Here is an 18704-nt window from a genome sequence, read left to right as displayed (position 1 = left end):
CAAAGCCAGACCCAAGAAAATTAAGTCAAATCTCATATACAAATCTGATTGCAAAGTGATTGATACAATATTAGACAGTTAAATCTAGCAGTTATTCAAAAGGATAATAAATTCTAACACATTTTTTATTTTAATCTAAGAAAACAGGGAGCATTGATTGAAAATTAAATTATGTAATTCACAACTGTAAAAAAGGGAATAGCTCTTAACTTCGGAAAGCATATTTACCAATCTATAGCAAATATTTTATTGGGAATTGAATCATGTCCACCATAAATACATGTTTAACACCCAGTCCTATAAGTATGAACCCATTTGTAAATAAGACCTTTGAAGATGTTATTGATTAAGGTGTGGGAAAACTGAATAAGGGTGGGACTTAATTCAAGATGGCTGAAGTCCTTATAACCAAAGGAAATTGGGCATGGAAGAAAGAATGAGAAGAGGAGATTAGAAGAGTCAGATTGCCATGTGACAGAGGATTGCCAGAAAGTCATCACCAGGAGGCTACAGATACCAGGAGAAAGGGCATCCTGGCAATATTCATTTTGGACTTCTAGCCTCCAAACACTACCAGATAAACTTTTTATTTTGTCATAGTAGCCCAAACTAAGACACCTTAATGAAGTAAAAACTAAGGCACATATGTTCACAATACGCTGAATATTAGCTCCATATTGACTGTATAACAGTGTAAAAAAGCCAGAAAAAATTATAATATTAAAAAAGAAAAGGTAGTGTATTACATTAATTGGTTTTCTTAGGTTGGACCATCCTTGCATAACTAAGATAAATGCTACTTTATCATGATGCATAATTCTTTTGATGTGCTACTGGATTCCAGTTTGCTAATATTTTGTTGGGAATTTCTAATTCTATGATTACGCATGTAATATTCATAAGAGATATTGTTCTCTAGTTTTCTTGTGGAACCTTTATCTGGTTTTGATAAAAGGGCCATGTTATTTTCATACCATGAATTAGGGAGTGTCCCCTCCTCCTCTTCAATTTTTTGGAAGACTTTGAACAGGATTGCTGGTAACTCTTCTTGGAATGTTTGGTAGAATTCACTGTGGAAGCTATCTAGTCCTGGCTTTTCTTTCTTGGGAGGTTTTTGATTACTGATTCAATCTCTCTATTTGTAACTTGTGTGTAGAGATCCTCAATTTCTTCTTGAGTGAGTGTAGGTAGTTCGTGTGTTTCGAGAAATTTCTCCTTTTCATCTAGGTTATCTAATTTGTTGGCACACCGTTATTCTTAGTATCCTCTTATAATCCTTTTCATTTGTGTGGGGTTGGTAGTAATATATTCCATTCCATTTCTGATTTTAGTTTTTTGCATCTTCTTCTTTAATTTGACAGTCTAAATAAAGTCATTTTAAAGGTTTGTTAATTTTATTGATATTTTCAAAGAAACAATTTTTGGTTTCATTGATTCTCTCTTTTGTTTTATTATTCTCTATTTCGTTTAAATCCACTGTAATCTTTGTAATTTCTTTCCTTCTACTCAATGTTGACATTTCAAACACAAAAGTTTTAACCTTTTTAAAAAATTACGCTGGGACAAGTGGATATCTATGGGTAAAAATTTAATACCACACCATACATAAAACAGATTCCAGATGGATTAAAGAATTTAATGAAAAAACAATAAAATAATTAGAAGAAAATATTAAACTGCCTTTTTGTACTCTTAGAGCAGGGAAGGGTTTTCTAAAATAACAAATGTCATAAAGGAAATGAGACAGATTTAATTATATAAAGTCTTAAAAGTAACAGACTAAAAGGAAATAATGGCAAATCAGATAACAAAGCCTTAACAATCCCTAATATCTAAAGCACCATCGGAGTAATAAAAAAGACCAATCAATTTTTAAATAGGCAAATGCCCTGAAAAGCAACTAAAATTTCTAAAAGGATAGATGTATCATTAAAGCAATGAAAAATCCTACCACTGTTTCTTTCAACAGAGATATATTTAACCCATAACATGATTTTAAAATTTTTCAAAATATGGTCAGCAACATTTTTTAAATTGAGATGTTTTTTAGAGAAAGTAAAAGCAATAAAATTTAATATTTTGTTAAAATATTCAAGTTTAAAATTTTAAACATAAAAATACAAATGTGGAATGAACAATAGATATCTATAGAAATCTTTTAGGTACTGGTTTTCACCCACTGAAAGTCAAAAACTTAACATTTATCAGAATCCACATACTTTTAAAGAAACAAACTAAAATACCTGATTTATCTTTTTTTGAATATATGTTTTATGATCACTTCTTTCTGTGAAAAATAACATATATACAAAAAAGCAATAAATTTCAAAGCAAAATAAAATAACAATATATACAAAAAATGTATATACAAAAAAGCAATAAATTTCTTTTTTCTTATCTGAATTCCATATGAAATCAGTTTTCCTAGCATAAAAATTTTAAGAGAGTTTCAGTCTATCCAAAGCTCTGATCAAAGACTTAAAGACTTTTATACTTGTGAGCATAAGTCATGTTATTTTACCATGCCAAACACTAATGAAATAATTTAAATCACTAGAGGGGGGAAAATATCCAAGCATTCTAATATTTTCTAGTTTCTTGGGAATTGTCATCGTCATTACTAAAGTACTATAATTTTTTTAAGGGAATTTACTGAGAAACTCAAGCTTGAAGTGTGTATGTGCTGTGGATTCCTGTAATTCTCAACCAGCTTTGTCTTGCCTTTTTACAGTAAAAATTTTAAACACAATTATGCTCCTTCCCAAATTCAAAATATTTGGGGGCATTCTTATAAATGATCTTACTAGATTTATACTGCCTGTTTCTAAGAATTAACTTTAACAAAGGAAATATTTAAGCAGAGATCTGCAAAAGAAGGGAGAGATAGGCTCAAGCAGCAAAAGGAACAACCAATTACTCTTCCCTCAACCAGTCCTTACTGAGTGTATTCTATGAGCCCAGACTGTGTGAGAGATGAAACAGAGGTTCAACTTTTTTCCCTTACATTCTCACTTATGAGACAATCTTACCACTTTATTGTTTTTCAATAATTATTTACTAAATACTTACTATACTCCTAGTATTATGCTAATTGAAGGAAATTTTATGGTGATAAGATTGCAAAGTCCAATTAATGTGGAACTTAAATTTTAGAGGGGAGCTAGACCAAACATACAAGTAAGCAGAAAAATAATAATAGCAAGGACATATACTTCAGATGTTTCAATAAGGTAATCTGTGTAAAACTCCCAGTACAGGTCCTGACAGATAATAAACACTTGAAACACATTTGCTTCATTTTTCTTTTCACATTTTTCTCCTTAATATTATGTGGCGTGCACGTCTTTTGCAGACAGGTTAAAATGAAATGTGCTTGTTTGAAAGTCTACAGAACCTGTGGCAAGGAAAGAGGCAGTATACATTTGTACTTGAAGACAGACTTTCCTGATGGATCCTCTGAGGACTTTTTCACCTGCTTTGCCCTGATATCCTCAGATGTCCCCAGTACTCTCCACAATGTCTTACAAGCAATTGATATGTAATAAATGTCGATTGAATTAAATCAAACAAAACTTATTCAAGGACAAGGTTCAAATCTGAGTTCGGGTCAATGAAGTGGAAAGGGCAGTAACTTCTTGATGTTAACCCATCAGGAAGAGCAGAAAGAAGTTAGAAAGTAGGCTTATTTGCTGATGGGAACGATCCAATAGAAAGAGAGAGATTGATGATGCAGGAGAAATGGATGGTAGTCAAAGTGGTAAATAAACAAGGAAATATATAATTGTCTGACCTTTCAGTCAATCTACCAGCTTTGTCCAAATATGCCTTCTAGCCTCCATCCATCATTCTAGAATGTAATATACCTATATGCCATATAACTGTGTTTCCTAAGGACACAGAGGGACTTAAACAAAACTCAGTCAGTCTAATTCTTCTTCAATAATTTTGGAATTCATTTGCTGATAAGACTGAGCCAGTTAGCTATGGGGAGCTGAGTAAGAAATCACAGAGACTCAGAACCAAAGTTAGCAACATCATAGGCAAAAAAAAAAAAAGCATGCAAACTGGAACAATGAAGGATAAGAATCCATGGACAAGCTTGTTCTCATGGTAGATGATGGAGCAGATGTGCAGAGAGAAGTGGCTGCGAGAGAGAAGCTGCCTGGATCCTTAATGTTTTCCCAGTTTCCCAGTTTAACTTCTGTTCTTATAAGACCTGATCATGATACATTCTTATGACAGCTCCATATTTTCACACACAAAAAATCTCCTATTTTAGCACGACAAAAATGTGAGCAGTTACTGTTCCTTGCGACACAAGAATCCTGACTCCCAACCAGAAAATAATTAAATGGTGAATTATTTATTTCAGACACTAAGTGCTCCAGGAAGCACCACCCAATAGGACTATAATGCAAGCCACATACGTGATTTTAAGTTTTCTAGTAGTCATGTTTTCAAAATGAAGAAGAAACAGATGTAATTAATTAAATAATATATTTTATTTTTAAGCCAACAGAGCCATATCATCATTTCAACATGCAATTAATATAAAAATACATTAATGAGATGTTTTGCTTCTTTTTTGTACTGTCTTCAAAATCCATTGTGTACTTACTATGCAGCATATCGCAATTTAAGCACACCATATTTCAAAAGCTCAATAACCAGATAGGTTAATGCTGCATAGTTCTAAACACTAGAGAAAGGAGAGAGCAACGGGTATCTATTAAAAGAACCTTAGAGAGTATGCGGGCTTTGTCTGTCTTTGTGGGAACAACGTGGGGAGATGAAGAAAGAGCACATTTGTGAGAGGGATTACAAGAGGGAAGAGATGGAAGCTAGAATTAGGATAAACTGTTGAGAATAGTGAAGCTTTCTCCAGTATCTTCAAAACCCTTAATCATTATTTAAAAATAAAAATTGCTGGATAATCTTGAATGTATATATGCATCTTTTCCTGAAGTGGCTATCAATTACAAACAGGGGAATTAGGATTCCATTAAGAAAATTTAGAGAGTTCTGGTAAGATGGTGGAATAGGATAGGTTGAGCTCACCCCTGCTCCAAGGAATAGCTAGAAAATGATGGGAAGGTTGTAAATAACCTGGGAGGGTCTTCTACACCACATAGGGAGGCCCTGGTTGCAAAGGCTGAAGAATTGAGATGCAGAAAACTGGAGACCATCCAGCATGTGCAAACAGCCTGATAAGCCCCTTTCCAAACAGCAGCCTAGAGCCCTCAGGAGTGTATGGACAGGGAGACAGGGACTAGGAAGTAAGCCAAGCTGTGTTCTTTGAATGCACTACCCTCATGCGTGCAGTCATCCCCCATGACTCACGACTCTCCACACACCCCAAGCACCTAAGCCCTGTCACCCCATCCACAAAGCACTCTAAGTGCCCCACTCCCACTCCCCAGTGCATCCCTGACCCACACGCCTGCCCTGCACATGCACGTGCAGACTTGCCCCAGCCTAACCCACCTCTCTGGAAAGAGTGCACAGTCTCACCTCACCCCTTCCAAAACCCACACACCAGTGTCCAGCCCCTCTACTCCCACCTCCCCCTCCCTGCCCCCTGCAGGTAGTTGCTTGTGCATTTGGGCTATGGGCTCTCACTATCAGGCCTGGGCTATACCAGTCTGCAGCCCATACAGTCATACAACCCCATCCCACCCTGCCTCCCCTAAGCTCTACCCACGAACACAGCAGGGCCCCATGACCTAAACCCACTCATATGAGGGCCCAGACACCCAGACCTGCACACACCAGGGCCCTGACCCCCAGATCCATGCACTGTACAGCCACATCCTCCCCACCAGATACCCACACATCCATTCATTGACCTCTTGACTCCTGCACTGTGCCCATCCACAGCTCTGCCCCATACACCCTTACCATACTCCCCAGCACAAGCGCCTCGCTCCCACATCTGGCAGGTGCTCACGTGCACATCTGTGCTACATAGCCACTGCCCTACACAGGCATGCGACACTGCCTTAAACCCCCCTCAACCCCCCTACCTGCACACCCACACCAGGGCACCACCCACCCAACATCACCTACCCCTGACACACATCCTATCACCCCCATCTTTTTTGCCATGTGCTCTTTTGTGTGTTTGAAATTAATTGTCCTGTCCCCACCCTTTGCACTTGCACCCTATGCCCTGTTCCTATGCACTTGCATATCCACATCCTGTCTCCCTTGAACCCTCTCCCTGTGCAAGGACACAACTGTGCCCTGCCCTCCCTGTGCCCCATACCCCACACCCTAGTACCCATGACCCCCATGGTCCATGCACCTTGGAGTGCAGGAGCAGGATGTGGCATGGGGCACAAAGAGGTAGGGCATGGTGGGAGGTGGATGGGGGCCGCTGTGTGGATGCATGGGGCCTGGTGCACAGGTCCTGCACTCCAAGGTCTGCCTGAGCTGCACTTTGGCTGCACAGGTCCACACAGTACCTCCAGAACCCTGCGCCCACCCCATGCTCACAGGCTCCAGCATAGCATTTTCTACCCATACCATGCTCAGGTATACCTGAGCCACAACCCATCACTGCACTTTGTGCCCCTCCCCACACGCCATAGCCTGCTCCACATCTGTCTCTCAAATGGAAAGCTTTAGACTACTGAAGGAAATCAACTTCCAAAGTAACCCTATCAAGATGCTTGCCTCAAAGAAAACAAAAGATCACCAAGCATGTCAAGATGCAGAAAGATATAGCCCAGCCTAATGACTAAATTAAAACATCAGAAGAGACACAGACTTTGGAACAACTAATCAAAGATGTTCATGCAAATCTACTAAGTAAAATCAATGGGATGGCTAATGACATAAAGGAGATCAAGAAGACACTAGTACAAAGGTGATGGAGTTATTCAGAGAAGGGCAGGTTTAACAAGAATGAATGCTGAATCATTATACTGATATTTCTTTAGCCCCAGTATCTTAGTGCAGCTAGAAATAAAAACCTAAAATTGTGGAATTGTAACCCATACCAAACTCTGAAATCTGTTCTACAGCTAATTGCTGCAATGTACTTTGAAATTTATCACTTTTATGTATATATGTTATTTAGAGAGAAGGAGAAGTATAACAGAAAAGATAGAATTTAACAAATGATCATGAAGGCTGAATCATTATATTGATACATCTGTTGGTCTCCAGTGTCTTGGAGCAGTGAGAAGAAAAAATGAATAATTGTGAAATTGTAACCCATATCAAGCTCTAAAATCTGTTCTATAACTACTTGTAAAAATGTATTTGGAAATGTATTGCTTTTTTGTACATATGCTCTTATTCACAATTTAAAAATCCTTTAAAAAAAAAAAGAAGACACTAGAAGAGCATAAAGAGGAATTTGAAAGAGTAAATAGAAAAAATAGATATCATAGAGATTAAAGATGCTGTAGACCAAATCAAAAATATACTAGAGAAACGCAACAGCAGATTTGAAGAGGCAGAAGAAAGAATGAGCAAATGAGAGGACAGGGCAACTGGCTTCAAACACACAAAAGAGCAAATGATAACAAAAGATAGAAAATTTTGAATTGGATCTCAGGGAAATGATGGACAAAACAAAGCATGCAAATATAAGAATCACCAGTGTCCTAGAAGGAGAAGAGAGGAGTAAAGGGGTAGGAAGATTAGTTGAGGATATAATGGGGGAAAACTTCCCAACCCTTAAAAGACAAAAGTATGAAAATCAAAGAAGCCTAACAAACTCAAAATAGAATAAATCCAAGTAGGCCTTCCCCAAGACACATACTAATTAGTCTGTCAAATGTTGACAAGAACAAGAAAATCCTGAAAGTGGCAAGAGAAAAATAATCTACTACATATAAGGAAAACTACATAAAACTGAATTCAGACTACTCAACTGGCATTATGGTGGTGAGAAGGCAGTGGTATGACATGTTTAAGATCCTGAAAGAGAAAGACTTCCAGCCAAGAATTCTTTACTCAGCCAAATTATCCTTCAAAACTGAGGGAGAGATTAAAATTTTCACACACAAACAAATTCTGAGAAAAAATGTCAACAAGAGACTGGTCCTACAAGAAATATTAAAGGGATTTCTGCCAGCTGAAAAAAGAAGACAGGAGAGGGAGGTCTGGAGGATGGCACAGAATTGAAGAGTACCAGTAAGGGTAAGTTAAAAGATAAAAAGAAGAAGAGGGAAAAGAAGCTAAAGATATGGCAAATAAAATCCAATGGATATAAGATGGTGGATTCAAGAAATGCCTTTACAGTAATAACTTTGACTGTTAACAAGCTAAACTTACCAATTAAAAGATACAAATTGGCACAATGGATTAAGAAATATAATCCAGTTATATGCTGCTTACAAGAGATTCATCTTAGAAGGGATAAAAATAGATTGAAAGGGAAAGGATGGAAAAAGATGTTACATGCAAACTGTAACCAAAAGCAAGCAGGAGTAAGCTATACTAATATCAGAAAACAATAGATATTAAATGTAAAGACATAATAAGAGACAAAGAAGGACACTATATATTAATAAAAGGACAACTCACCAAGAAGAATAACATAAATGTTTACACTCCCAATCAAAGAGCTCTGAAGTACATGAGACAAGCATTGGCAAAACTGAAGGGAGCAATAGATGTTTCAACATTAATAGTAGTAAACTTCAATACATCACTCTCCTGTATAGATAAAACAACCAGTCAGAGGATCAACAAGGAAATAGAGAATTTAACCAATTTGATAATTGAATTAGCCCTAACAGATACACACAGGTCATTACACCCCAAAACTCCAGGATATACATTCTTCTCTAGTGCTCATGGAACAATCTCAAGGATAGATCATATGCTTGGGCACAAAACAGGTCTTTATAAATTTAAAAACACTGCAATTATTCAAAGCACTTTCTCTGATCACAATGGAATGAATCTGGAAATCAATAACTACCAAAGAATGAGAACTTTTCCAAATATATGGAGATTAAATAACACACTCTTAAACAACCAGAGGGTCAAGGAAGAAATTATTAGAAAAATCAGTAGCTATCTGGAGACAAATGAAAATGAAAATACAACATATCAGAACTTATGGGATTCTGCAAAGGCTGTGCTGAGAGGGAAATATATTGCCGTAAATGTCTGTATTTAAAATGAAGAAAGGGCACAAATTGAGAACTTAAGTGTTCACCTGGAGGAACTTGAGAAAGAACAGCAAACTAATGCCAAAGCAAACAGAAGAAGAGAAATAACCAAAATTAAAGCGGAGTTAAATGAATGGGAGAAACAAAGAGCAATAGGAAAAAATCAATAAAGTCAAAAGTTCGTTCTTTGAGAAAATCAAAAAAATCGATGGACCATTAGCAAGACTGACAAAAAAAGAGAGAGGATAAAAATAAACAAAATCAGAAATGACAGGGTGATCATTCCCACAAATGCTAAAGAATTTTTTTTATTTAAAAAAAATTTTTTTTAATCATAAGAGGATACTATGAGCAACTACATACCAACAAACTAGACAACTTAGATGAGATGGACAAAATTTCTAGAAACACATGACCAACTACACTGACTCAAGAAGCAACAGGAGATCTCAACAAACCATTCACAAGTAAAGAGATTAAATCAGTCAAAAGAAAATCTTCCTACACAGAAAAGCCCAGGGAAGATGGCTTCAAAGGGCAATTTTATCAAACAAAAGAACTAACACCAACACTGCGCAAATTTTTCCAAAAAATTGAGGAAAAAGGAATACTAACTAACTCATTTTATGAAGTTACATAACATTAAAACCAAAACTGGGTAAAGATGCTACAAGAAAGGAAAACTACGGACAATCTCCTTAATAAATATAGATGCAAAAATTCTCAACAATACTAGCAAATAGAATCCAACAACATATTAAAAAAATTATACACCATGACCAAGTGGGCTTTAAACCAGGAATGTAAGGATGGTTCAACATAGGAAAATCAATTAATGTAGTATAGCACATTAACATATCAAAAGGGAAAAACCACATGATCATCTCAGGTGAAGCTGAAAAAGCATTTGACAAAATTCAACGGCTTTTCTGATAAAAACACTTCAAAATGCAGAAATCAAAGTTACTTTCCTCCAGACAATAAAGGGCATATATGACAAACCCATAGCCCGCATTTTACTCAATGACAAGAGATTGAAACATTTACCCCTAAGATCAGGAACGAGACAAGGATGCCCTCTCTCACCACTATTATTCAACATTGTACAAATAGTTCTAACTAGAGCAGTCAAGCAGGACAAAGAAATAAAAGGCATCAAAATTGTAAAGGAAGAAGTAAAACTTTCATTATTTTCTGATGACATGATACTGTACTTGGAAAATCCTGAGAAATCTAAAACAAAGTTTACTCGAGCTAATAAACAAATTCAGCAAGATGTCAGAAATGTGCAAAAATCAGTAATGTTTCTATACACAAACAATGACCTAACTGAAGAGTCAATTAAGCAAAAAATTCCATTCAAAATAGCATCTAAAAGAATCAAGTACGTAGGAATGAACTTAACCAATGATATAAAGGACTTGTACACTAAGAACTAAATAACATTGCTAAAAGTAATCAAAGAAGATCTAAATAGGTGGAAAGACCTTCCCTGCTCATGCATGGGAAGGTTAAATGTAGTTAAGATGTCAATTCTAAAACTGATACAACACAGTAACAATCAAACTTCCAACAACCTAGTTTGAAGACTTGGAAAAGCTAGTTACCAAATTAATCTGGAAGGGAAGGAGACCCTGATTGGCTAAAAGCATCCTAAAAATAAAAGAAGAACACAGTGGGAGGATTAACACTTCCCGATTTTAAAGCTTATTATAAAGCCACAGTGGTCAAAACAGTCTGGTACTGGCACAAAGATAGAGGTATGACCGATGGAATCAAATCAAGAGTGCAAAAATAGACCACCAAATCTATGGTTACCTAATCTTCAACAAGGCCCCCAAATCCACTGAACTGGGACAAAATAGTCTTTTCAATAAATGGGCATGGGAGAACTGGATCAATAGCCAAAATAATAAAATAGGAGTCTTACCTTCTGCCCTATACAAAAATTAGGTCAAACACCTAGATATATGAATCAGTACCATAAAGCTCCTAAAAGAAAATGTAGGGAAACATCTTTAAGACCTAGTAATAAGAGGTAGCTTCCTAAACTTTACACCCAAAGCACAAGCAACAAAAGAAAAAAACCAGATACTTGGGAACTCCTCAAAATCAAATGCTTTTGTGTCTCAGAAGATTGTCAAAAGGTGAAGAGACAACCAACTCAATGGGAGAAAAATATTTGGAAATCACACATCAGACAAAAGTTTGATATCCTGAATACATAAGGAAATCATACAACTCAACAACAAAAGAACAAACAGCCCAATTACAAAATGGGCAAAAGATGTGAATAAGCATTTTTCTGAAGAGCAAACACAGATGGTTCAAAAGCCCATGAAGAGATGCTCATTCTCATTAGTTATAAGGGAACTGCAGATCAAGACTACAATGAGATATCACATCACACCTATAAGAATGGCTGCTATTAAACAAACAGGAAACTATAAATGTTGGAGAGGATGTGGAGAAATTGGGACATGTATGTACTGCTGGTGGGAATGTATAATGGTGCAGCCACCATGGAAGACAGTTCAGCGGTTCCTTAGCAAACTAAATATCGAGTTGCTATGTGACCCAGCAACACAGCTATTCAGTATATACCCAGAAGAGCTGAAAGCAGTGACACAGACATTTCCACACCAATGTTCAAAGCAGCATATTTCACAATCGCCAAAAGATGGAAACAATTCAAGTGCCCATCAGCAGAGGAGTGGATTAATAAAATGTGGTATATACATACGATGAAATATTATGCAGTAGTAAGACAAAATGACATCCTGAAGCACATGACAAAATGGATGAGCCTTGAGGACATAATGCTGAGTGAAATAAGCCAAACACAAAGGATAGATACTGTATGATTCCACTTTCATGACCCTGGTCAAGGTAGAACTAGAGGCTTATAATACACGATATAGGTGACCTAGAGATACACGGAAGCTAGAGATGGGTGAAAGGTTAGCTAATGAGGTTGAACTCCAATGTAAGGGAATAGATAAAAGCGAAGGTGGTTCACTAGTGGGTCTGTAAGTGATATTACCATATTGAAGGTGAACATGATTGAAAGGGCTTGTATAGACCCATGTGTCCCATTGATTAACACTACAAATACAAATATACATTCTTGCGTGGACTACTACAAAGGTATGAACCTTGTACAAAGAGTGTATAAGTTTGGGGCACAAAGGGAAAACTGCTATTGCATGCCATGGGCCATGTTTAACAGGAACATCATCAGTACCACAGCAACACCCGGGAAAAATAATTGGGAAGAGGGAAGCAAAAGTCAAGGAGAAGTCTGGATGTTCTATTTGGTCAGGGTATGTTTATTGGCTATCTTTCTCTTAGGACTAATTAAATTATCTAAAATTGAGAATATTGATGGACTATTGACGTTGGACATTATATATGATTCCCAGTGATTGGAGGTGGCTGAAGGATGCAGACTAAGAAGTAGATTGGTGAATGATGGTGTATACATAGAATCAAATACAGTGCTGCTACAAAAAAGAACTAAGTTGTGAGGCATGTAACATCATGAATAAACCTGCAGGACATCTGGTGAATCAAAATAAGCCAGAAACAAAAGAGCAAATATTGTATGGTCTCATTTAGGAAATATTAATAAGAAAACAGGGGCCTAGATGCTTATAAACTCTTACAGCAGTCACATTTAGTCTGGAGCAGTAATTGCTATTTCTAGCTTTAGAAAGGTTGCTTTATATATTTATAACTTGGTATTTAGAAATAAGAATGAAGCCGATCAGGGTGGGATTAAGGTAATTTAGCATACAGGGGTAGGGAAAACATAGTCTATATTTTAGAACCTCATCTACTTTATGCGACTGAAGGGAGAAAGTTTAATTTTGTCCAGAACCTAAATTTTCTGTTGCACATAATCTTACTCAACCTGTCTGGACAGCTCATTTAAACAATCCAAATACAGGGAGCCCAGAATAAGAATGATTGTCTTAAATCCTGTATAGCTTAATCCTGTGCATAAACCCCAGAGTACATTAAGCAGATAATCAAAAAGTATTGGCAAATTCCCTTGAGGGAAGAAGAAAAAATATGGAACTATTAAACTTTACCACTGGGGAAAGCCCTGATACTGGGTCAAATGTTGGGAACACGCAAATCAATAGGCCAAGCCCTTGATCCTGAGGCTTACTCTTGTGAAGCTTATTTATGTGGCAGGGAAGCTTAGCCTACCTAAAGAAGGTATGCCTAAGAGTTATTTCCAAAGGACCTCTTTTGTTGCTCAGATGTGGCCTATCTCTCTCTCTCTAAGCCCAACTCTGCAGGTGAAATCATTGCCCTCCCTGCTACATGGGACATGACATCCAGGGGTGAAAGTCTCCCTGGAAGCCTGGGAGATGACTCCCAATGATGAGCCTGGCCCTGGCACCATGGGATCAACAATGACATCCTGACAAAAAGGGGTAGAAAATGTAGCAAATAAGGTATCAGTGGCTGAGCGAATTCAAATAGAGTCGAGACGCTTTTATGGAAATCACTCCTATGCAAGCTTCAGTTAAACATTGCTACCTACCATAACTTGCCAAACCCCAACAAAAACCATTCCTGCCAATCCTCAAGAATACCTAGGGCATTATATAAGATCCTACAAAGGATCATGCACTAGGGTAACTTTTCAGAAACTCACAACCTCCAGATGGGTCCCTGGACCAGCTAAGTCCTGAAATGCAGAGGGGCCAGCCTCTCCAATATCCCATATTGTCAACAACCCCTTCTAATATGAACAAGGTATAATGGGCATAGCCCAAATACCCCTAAAGAATGGGAGAAAGATCAAAGGTGATGGTGGAGTAGTAGAGAGAAGATAGATTTTAACAAATTAGTATGATTGCTGAATATTGATATTGATATTTCTTTTAGTCTCCAGTATCTTAGAGCAGCTAGAAATAAAAACCTAAAATTTTGGAATTGTAACCCATACCATACACTGAAATCTGTTCTACAATTAATTGTTGCGATGTGCTTTGAAGTTTATTGCTTTTCTGTATATATATTATTTTTCACAAAAAAAAGAGAAAAAAGCCAATTGCAATGATAAATGCACAACTATATGATGATGTTGTGAACCATTGTACACTTTGGATGACTACATGGTATGTGAATACATATCACTAAAAAAATTTTTTCAAAAACAGAATTTAGAGCCTCTCAAAACCTGTCATTTTTTTACTTTTGTGGGACTTTTGTGACCTTTCCAATTCAAAGATAAAGTTCTCCTTCAAGAACTTAATCAAGAACCCTCGGGAAAAGAGCACAGAATTATTCCCCAAGCTACCATCTTTCTGGAAAAAGAAGTTGTGTCTACATCTCAAAATTAGAAGATCCTCTAACTGGTACTCACTCGCTCACCAATTCCTTCATGCTAATCCTCGGAACATTTCTGAAGATCTAAATTTGTTTTGTGGAAATGGTGGCTTTGCTGAACTAGCACGGTTAAGTCCCTATTTCCTCACTTTTAGTGTTTCAGGAAATAAGACTCTATGATGAAGTTGAAGGAACAGAGAAAAACAGAGATGCTACAGCATCTTGGGAAGGTTTACTGCTGCCTGAACCTGGGGGAAAGAACTGTGAGTGCATCTCAGTATCTCTGCGACCAAGCGGTCTGAGGCTTGCACTAGTACGATAAAAGCAGAAATGTGTCTTAGCTGGCTTATCCTCCCAACATCTGATTTAGTGCCTTCATTTATTCATTAAGTGATCAATAAAAGTGGAATGAATGAGTAAATTGATAAACGCATGCAGCTCTTTCCCCAAAAGAATACAAACTGAAATCTAATATCAATTTGGGGATGATTATAAGATAGAAGCACACATCTGCAACAAGTCACTATTCTTATCAGGCCTTATTATCACCACGGGCACTTGAGGAATTTCTGAGGCATAGAGCGCCCTGACTTCCTTCCCAGAAGTCAGTGAACAGATAACTCTGGCTCTCAGCACCTCTTCTGCCTGCCAGATGGACTCCAGCGTCCACTTATACATTAAAATCTGAACTCATGCTTGCCTTCTCTCCTTTCTTCCAATAACCCAAAATCATTCTTTTAGTTGTTACTTTTGAACATTGATCCTCCAAGATTGGGCAGCTAAGGAATCTTCAAATTGGAGTAATTTAATGCAGGTTTGCATTCTGCTCAAATCATACTCTGTCCTATTTAACCTTTCCATTACTGGTTCTTTGCATGTCTTTATTACATTGTTGTCGTGCTCCTTTGTGATCCATTCACAGTTGTACCCAAAAAAAACACAAGAGATGCCAAGAAAATCATGGTCTCAGAGAGTCTGTATTTTGGCCTTCTGCATCACTCCCCACGGGCCTGATTAAGAGAGCCTGGAGAAGCTGTACACTTCTTTGTAGGTGGCCAACTTCGGATAGATAAAGAGATTGGGACCCAGAGAATAAAATATTGTGTTTAATTGTCAGCTCTGTTTCTGTTCCTAGGAAACAAGCTGGACCAAAGTCCAGTGATTTTCCATGCCTTAAAGCCCAAATGATTTGCCCCATTCCACACATGAGCTCAAAATAAACAATCTGTAAAAGCTTAGTACAACAACTGCAAAATAAATAAGATGTTGCTATCTAGTGTGCCTAAGAACAATTTTATTTAGTGTGGGTTTTTGTTTGTTTGTTTGTTTGATTTAACTCTTTTCCTTTTTGTCTTTTGAAACAAACCTACCGCATGCTTTACAGACTCTGTTCCCAGCATTACTCGCAGGTCCTGGTGTGGTAGTGATTTGGGTGTTTTCTAGCACTGTTGCTGAAATGAAGACTGCTGCCCTGTTCTGCTTCTTCCTTTGTACTGACTAACAGGCGTGTTGACCACTACTTATTAGCTCTTTGATCTTTTTTTATTTTTTGAACATATGGTCAAGACGTTGCCAGTGCCCAGAGTGACAAGCTGAAATTCTAATAGACTCAAGTCCATGTGATAAACTGCTTTGCTCTAAGAAAAAGTCAGCATTGTAGAAAGTGAGGGCTGGTGCATATTAAACACCCACAAAGACCAGAAATGAATGTGCTTTACTGAGTGTTAGTGTAGGGTTGCTGCCTCACCATGAATGTAAAGGAGCCTCCGTTTTATATTCTGCAAGAGACTTGAAGTTGCAAGAAGTGCCAAATCACAGAGAATCAAAAAGCTATACTGATTTAAGGGAATGTACTTCACAAGGAATAATGTATTTATTTTAACCTGCTCTTGTTTCTTATTTTACTTGTCTCTTGCTTTTTCCAAAAACAGCATCTGAATTGGAACATATTCCAAAAATATATACTAAGTCCATTACACTCCCCTCCACCTTACATTTCAATGAGACCAATTCCTTCATGGCATTCAATGACCACAATATATACTTTGGGGGAGGGGGGCGGTGGGGGGGGGTCATCAAGCACTTTTATTAAGCAAAAATATTTTATGTTGAATTTTCAATGTGACTTTATCCAAAGCCCTGTAGTGCTAATTTAACAAATCTCTGGCACTCTGTCATCCAAGCTTAGAATAAGGCTCATAGCACCGGTGTCCATAGCAGCCCTGAAAACAGTTCTACCCCTTTGGCAACAATAGAGGATTCGGTGGTGGTTGATGAAAGTTAATGGGAGAGTCATGGGGACTCAGGCATACAGCAGGGTGGCCGGCAGGACTGAATCTAAGTCTGACACTGCCACCTTAGGTAAGTCACTTCCACTTCTTGCATCTCATATTTTTCATTTGTAAAGTATAGGTAACAGTAGTACCTAGGTCGTGAGGGTTATGTGAGAATCAAATCAGAACATGAAGAAATACATGATTAATTGTATAATGGAATTTGAATAGTAAGTAATTGAATCTCATAAACAAAGAGCAAGGAGGTGGGGGCATGTTTGCAAATGATTATTCCTTACTTAATTGGGTGTGACTCTAATCAATCACCCCTCCTTGGTTCCAATAAGAGATTTTCAGTCTCATAGGTTAGAGATGTGTTTTCTTCCACTTGTACAAACAAGAAAGTAGAGAATTTTGACCCTGGAACTTATTTCTGCAGCCTAAGCCAGACATTTACTTTTGCTTGCCTCATAGTCTGGACAATCGAGCTGGCTGTGCGCCTGGCACTACGCAAAGCCTTTAACCTGCACTTGCTCACCTTCCTGGGCCTCGACCTCCTGCTCCACCATCTCTGCCGCCACTGCTGCTGCTGTCTCCCCAGGCACCTGAAATTCTCCCTGGTCCTAATGTCTCCATGACTCCTCTCGACTGCAATGGTCTCTTCATGCCCCTCCCCTCCATCTGCCCACTTGTTAGAAATATCCTAGAAAGGAGAAAAAGGAATCTTCCACCAAGGCTTTTTCCCTCTTCAGTCTTTCTTTGTTTCCAGCCCCCAAGGTCCTGATCACTAGTCCCCAACCCAGGTGACATTTATATTTTCTTCAGCATTTTGTATTTGCCTCTTCATCCTTCCCAAAGACTAGGGATAGCCACAGTTAAAAATGTCTCAATCTTTTCTTTCTCCTCCGAAGGTGATGTCTATATTAGAAAGTACAACATTACCTAAACATCCAAACAGTAACGAGGTCAAAGTTATAAGAAGATTGGTAGTGTTCTAGTTTGCTAGCTGCTGGAATGCAACACACCAGAGATGGACTGGCTTTTAATAAAAGGAGATTTATTTCATTAGTTCTTCAGAGGAAAGGCAGTTAACTTTCAACTGAGGTTCTTTCTTATGTGGGAAGGCACAAGGCAATCTCTGCCAGCCTTCTCTCCAGGCCTCTGGGTTCCAACAACTTTCCCCAGGGTGATTCCTTTCTGCATCTCCAAAGGCCTGGACTGAACTGTGAGTGCTGAGATGAGGTATGCTGAGCTAGTTGGGCTATGCTACATTGAGCTCTCTCATTTAAGCACCAGCCAATTAAGTCAAACGTCATTCATTGCAGCAGGTGCGCCTCCTAGCCGACTACAGATGTAAATCAGCAACAGATGAGGTTCACATACTATTGGCTCATGTCCACAGCAACAGAACTAGGCATGTTCACCTGGCCAAGTTGACACCTGAACCTAACTACCACAGGTAGCTAGACTTTTTTAAATTGTATTGGGAGAGTAAGATGGGGATGATGTTGGAGAATTGAGGGGAAACTTATTTTTCACTTTGCTAGGGACCCAAATTTCAAGCTTGAACTTTTCTTGCAATAAACCCAGTATTTTGGCTATTCTTTCCATGTAAAAGAAAACGATCATTCTGTTTATCTTTTTAAAGATGGTATGAGGATTAACATGTTGACATTTTCCTTCACACTGAAATCTCCAAATTAAAATGGCATTACTTTAGTAGCCTCTATATTTATGGGAAGCCTGACTCTCTGGGACCCCTGCTCCATTCTCCCCAATGCTAAGGCCTCCCCAGTACTACAGAAGGTACCTGAGCATATGAGGAAGATAATTTTATTCTTGTAGGTGAGGATGTGTTGAGACCCTGTTGAAATCCCAATTTGGCTTCTAGAAAAATCCCCTGAGACTGAAGTCCTCTACCTTCATTTGTGATTAACAAGACAAAAAAAAATGA

General features: G+C 37.9%; 1 pseudogene; it reads left to right on the top strand.

The window, feature by feature from the left end:
* LOC143668588 (KAT8 regulatory NSL complex subunit 3 pseudogene) overlaps positions 1 to 14799 on the top strand; it is an 82549-nt pseudogene extending 67750 nt beyond the window's left edge.
* Positions 14800 to 18704: the final 3905 nt, after the last annotated feature.

This window comes from Tamandua tetradactyla, chromosome 24, assembly GCF_023851605.1.
Source record: "Tamandua tetradactyla isolate mTamTet1 chromosome 24, mTamTet1.pri, whole genome shotgun sequence".
Classification (NCBI taxonomy): domain Eukaryota; kingdom Metazoa; phylum Chordata; class Mammalia; order Pilosa; family Myrmecophagidae; genus Tamandua; species Tamandua tetradactyla.
This window is presented reverse-complemented; position numbering and strand designations above follow the sequence as displayed.